The 5,862-nt window shown below is 33.3% G+C and overlaps 1 pseudogene; it reads left to right on the forward strand.

Annotated features, from left to right (window-relative positions):
- Positions 1-434: 434 nt before the first annotated feature.
- On the forward strand, positions 435-5,862 carry LOC112011772 (CMP-sialic acid transporter 2-like; annotated as a pseudogene).

The following is a 5,862-nucleotide window of genomic DNA, read 5'->3' on the forward strand; positions in this document are numbered from 1 at the left end:
GACTAATTTTATTTTAATTTTAAAGGCACCTTGTTAGGTTGAGTTGCTCTCTTCTTCTTCTTATTCTTAAGGTTTTTTTTTTTTTCAACCATTCATTTGCATACATTTATATAAAAGTCTTAATTGTTTTCTTAAGGCTATTGTATCTAAATGATGTTAAATACATATATTTGAATGTCGTTATCCAAAAATGCTAAAAAGTTAGTTTTTTAAAAAATAATAATACTTATTACATATGTCAATTGTGTTTGATTTGTGCACGTAAAATTTACAACAAACCATTAACCAATAATATTTTAATTTATTTTTTTTAAAATGGGTCGTGTTAGATTATGAGTCAACCCATTTTGGGTCGGGTTAAAAAATTTGAGAGCGGGCATGGGGTGAATTTTAACGCATGTCAACACAATTGAAAGGCAATGAGCAAATTGAGTTAGAACGCGCCTTTGCTCCCGTACAAAAGCTAACACATCAGATCTGAGACAGAGAGAGAGAGAGATATCCTGAAGATATGGAATACATAAAACTCAATGTCAATGATCAGGTTCCTTTTCCTCTTTACTCATATATATTCCATATACCCCTATCAATTTATTTATTTTGTTTGTTTTTGTTTCTGGGAAAAGGATGAAAATGGCAATGGCCGTAATGCTCTTTCAGTGACTAATAATGTGCCCATTGGGAGGTACCACCATTGACTGGTCCAAATGGAAGCTCAAGTATGAGTGTTTTTTTTTTTCAAATTCTAAGCAAAACCCATGTTGTAATTCAGAGAGATTATTAAGTAAATTATATAAATTTTGTTTTGTTTTGTTATAGGATCATTTTGATAGTTGCATTGGCCCTTCTTATGAGTTCGCAAAGCATAGTTATTGTGTGGTCTAAGAGAAATGGCAAGGACATTATAGTATTACTACTTCAAATTTTATGGTAAGCATAATTATAATTTTTAAAAGTATATATATTCAATTAATGTTTCAAGGTGTCATTTATGTTTAACATTCAGTTTGGTAGGTCTAGGGTTCAAATCTTAGATATATGTCATTTTTTAAGGTAATCAAAAGATGGGTATTGATTTATTTCCTCTTTTATTGAATTAGGTGGAGACTTTGAAATGTGGGTTATCACTTTTAGCGTTGGCAAGAATATGGAGAAGTGAAGGTGTTACTGAAGATAACAGGTATTCCTTGTTTGTTTTTATTCTAAGTTTTCATAAAACTTGTGATATAATGCTCTCATGAAGTTGGAATTATCATTTAGCAAAAAATAAGTTGGAATTATGAATTATCATATTCTGGAGAAATGATTCTGTACACTCGATGTGCTTCACATAATGGTGGGTCCCATCTGTAGGACCCACGTGTAGAGCTCACTCTGACACCCAGAAAGTACCTTATATGCCCAACTGTATAAGACCTATGTGAGACTGATGTGGGGCCCACATGTCAGTCTCACATAAGTTGTATATGCCGAGCGTATACAAGATTTTCTCCATGAGAGGAGAACATACATGAGAGGAGAACATATTACACAAAATGATTTGACCATATCTAAAGACAAAATGCACATTTTTGTTTCATCCCAGTTATTTAACTATGTTTTTATTTTAAGGTCACATTCTTTATTCCAATCATATCTATTTATTATTGTTTCTTGTTCTGCCTTTGAACTAGGTTAAGTACAACATTGGATGAAGTTATTGTAACCCATTCCTGCATTACTTTACCTAGTCAAAAATCTGGTTCAGGTTAGTTGTGGTTATTATGTTTTTATTTTGGTGCAAAATTTATTTTCTTCTCTACATTTTCACACGATTCTCACTTTGATCCTTAACTTTTTTTTTTTCACCGTTTTTAGTCTCTCTCCTGAAAAATGCTTCTCATTTTTATCCTTGCCATTACATCAAAGATGAAACTTGCATAGCTGGCAGATGGCTTAAGTTCAGAACATTAAAATAATGTCACATAAACTACGTGGCTTTCCACGTCAGCATTTAAATTAAAAAAAAGTTAAAAACAGAAATAAAAACAAAAAATTACATTAATTGAGATCTAAATGTATCTTAAACAAAAAAACAAACCCAGAACTAAAAATACAAAATTAAAATCTAAAAATTACAAACCCAGAAACACAAACACAAACACAAACCTAGTAACAGATCTTCTTGGTCAACCAAACACAAAAGCAACAAACACAAACCCAGCAACTGATTTTTCTTGTCAGCCAAACACAAAACCAACAAATACAAACCCAAACATATTTAAGAATACAAACACAAACCCAGCAATCCATCTTTGGAAAACCCGAAAAACACAAGTCCAAACACAAACCCAAATCCAAACCTGACTACTACTACTCAATCACCTACCGTTATTGGAATCGGAATCGGAATCAGAGCCGGCGGCGACGGCTACGAAGAGGTTGTCCGCGCCGTGAGTGACGATCTCCGCCGCCGATTTCCATACGGAGGAGCCAATATCGTCGATGGCTTGACCGACCAACTCGAGCAATTCCTGAGGGATGGAAGCGCCGGCATTGAGCGAAGCCGGGAAATCCATGACGGCGCGCGACGCGACTTCTCGGATCACCGACGTTTCTTTCTTCAACCCAGACCCGAATTCTCTACATCGCGCCGATAGGTCTAGATCACTGACTCCGATTTCGACGCGATCGTTTTGATCAATCCGCCGAAACTCCAAATCGCGGTGGAGTCCGAGTCCGGACCTGGGTTTGGATTTGGGTCCAGGTTCGGTTCGGGATCGTCGTCGTTTTGGGGTTGGTCCGTGTCTTCGGAGAAGACGGATTTGAAGAAATCCATTATAGTCAGCTCCTTGTACCCATTTCTTACTGATGTTTGGGTTTGTGTTTGTTGTTTTTGAGTTTGGTTGACAAGGAATATATGTTGCTGGGTTTGTGTTTGTGTTTGTGTTTTTGGGTTTGTTATTTTTAAATTTTAATTTTGTGTTTTTAGATGACATTTTCAATTAATGTAATTTTTGGTATTTTTTTTTTGTTGATAAATTTTTTTTTTTAATTTAAATGCTGACATGGAAAGTCACGTGATTTATGTGGCATTATTTTAATGTTCTTAACCTAAGCTCAGCTGTGTAAGTTTCGTCTCTGATGTAACGGTAAGGATAAAAATGAGAAGTGTATTTTTTAGATAGAGACTAAAAACAATAATAAGAAAAAGTTATGGACTAAAGTAAAAATTGTGTGAAAATGTAGAAACGAAAATGAGTTTTACGCCTTTTATTTTTAGGAGTCACAATTCCATTGGTATTCTTGCTTGTTGAAATTTGATTATTGCATATTCTTCGCTTTTATGCTGCAGTACTACATCCTTGAGCATTTGGATGCCCAGGGTTATCAAATACTGAAGAATCTGAACGTTATCAGTACTGGCGTTTTGTATAGAATTATACTTAAGAAGGAGTAAGTCCTTATAATCATTTACATTGGATTTTTTTCATTTCATATGTACTAATTCAGCTACTCTTGGGCTACATGTCTGAGGATGGAAAGTGAAAGATTAAGGAAAAAAACTAATTTAAACAAACTAAGAATTTTAGCCAAACCAGTTACGACTGCAAAATTTTTATTGAGCTTTGCATTCCAATTATGTATTCTTTCAGGTTCAGCAATATTCAATGGGCGGCTTTAATTTTACAATGTGTTGGGTGCAGTATATCTCAGATAAAGCCGAGGTAAGGTTTTACTCACACAATTACATTGTTTGTATAATCTTTTCTTAAAATTCAGATTTTTTCTACTTTCAACTTATTGTTTGTGCCTTAGAAAATGACATTATTTTTTTGCAGTTTAGATGTTTTTCAAAATCCTGTTCAAGGTTGGGTGATGGCCATTGTGAGTTAACCAAAATTTTATACACTCTTAACACAACAATGAAGAAAAAATAAAAAATTGAAAAAAAAAAACATTTTATAGTTTAATGTTCTTGTTATCATAATGGGGGTGATTTCTTTGCAGGTCATGGCACTTCTAAGTGGTTTGGCAGGAGTGTACACTGAGGTGAGTTTTTTAAGTACAAAGTTTGCACTCTAGTTCTTCAGAACTACAATTCATGTCTGTCATTTAGTCATTTACCATTTGAATCCTAACCCAACATAACTTGATCAATGATTGGGTTGAATTTTGTTAATTGATAGATTTTGTAGGACTGATTGAAGTTTTTTAGTGATACATTGAGTTAAAAAAGTGAAACTCTCATTAGAGTGATCTAGATAACTGTTCTATTAATTATCTTGCTTATGATTTCTACAGGCTATAATTAAAAAGCATCCTTCAAGAAACATAAACGTGCAAAATTTCTTTTTGTACGTCTATGGCATGTTGTTTAGCACTATTGCTATAATGACCCAAGATTTTGATGCCGTGATGAACAAGTAATTCTAGTCTCTGTTTCTGGTTCTCCTCTTACAATTGGTCTATCCTCTCCATTTTCTCCCTGTGAAGTCATTATTTAAAAGATTCTTTACTGTCTTAGAAGTGGAATATTTTTCTTTTCTGATTAGAATTGAAGAAGTTTTAGTTTAGAAGTTATTGTTTCTTTTGTTCAGGGGATTCTTCTATGGATACTCATTTATTACAGTTCTCATGATTCTCAACCAAGCACTAAGGTATCTTAAATATCTTATTTGGCTTCATAAAATGTAGCTTATTTGCATGCTTTAGTTTTGTTGTAAATTTCTCACTCTCAGTAATAAGGAATCCCTCGTGATTTAGTGTGTGTATATATATATATACATATACAACTTCAATTTGTGATTCTAGGGAAAATCATAAAAGTTAATTGACATTACATATTAATATTTCAGCACATGTTAGAGGGGTGCATGGTTATGCTTTTATGATTTTAAATTTTGTCACATGCTGTTATCTTGGTCAAGATAGAAAGTTTTCTATCAAGCGTCAATAATTAAATAAATAAAATTTTGCTAGGCTGTCTTGAAAATCCAATTGCCCATAGACTGATTGAAATGCTACTTTTGTGCAGTGGCCTTGCTGTATCTATGGTAATGAAGTATGCTGACAATATTGTGAAGGTAAGTAAAGGAAATGCATTTACGTGAATTTATTATTCCTCAACATTTGTTTGAGTGGATAAATGCTTCTGGTGTTTTTTTTTTTTTTTTTTTTTTTTTGCTTCTTTGCCTGATTTACTTAATCATTGTACTTTCCATGTTTAATTTTGTGTATCTGTATGTACATATATATACATATAATCCAGCACTTTATGCAGTTAAATTGGTCTTTATAATTGTATTACTCAAGCCAGCTGAAAACATTTCTGCACTTTGTGATTGAAGTTCCCATTTTTATTAGCTTCCCCATATTGTGCAAGTGTATTCTACTTTAGTGGCAATGCTTTTCACAGCATTTGTCTCCTACTTTTTATTTGGTTTCCATCTATCACTCGCCTTCACCTTTGGCACAATGTAAGCAACTTCTAGTTACATGGTTCATCTCCCTCCTATGTATTCTTTAATCATATTATGAATAACTCGGTCATTTTACTGTTGACGTCTTAATTTCTTGATTTTAATTGGTAGTTATGTTTTCTCTGGCTTTCAGCGTGGTGATAGTCTCTGTATATCTACATACCGTTGGGAAGGAAGAATAAACGCCTCATCTCTCTCCTCTATGATGACATATATACTTGTATTTTAAAGTTAGGATTAATTCAAGATCAGTAATTGAACAATTCTAGATTCCAGTGTTTGCTTTGACTTTTTTTGTAAAATTACAGTGACAAGTTTACTCAAGTGTTGGTATATGATTTGAGAAGCTTCATCTGTAAAACCTTTTTGATCAATTACATCTAAGAATTTTGAGGCTTCA

This window comes from Quercus suber, unplaced genomic scaffold, assembly GCF_002906115.3.
Source record: "Quercus suber isolate HL8 unplaced genomic scaffold, Cork oak 2.0 scaffold_332, whole genome shotgun sequence".
In the NCBI taxonomy this organism is placed as follows: Eukaryota; Viridiplantae; Streptophyta; class Magnoliopsida; order Fagales; family Fagaceae; genus Quercus; species Quercus suber.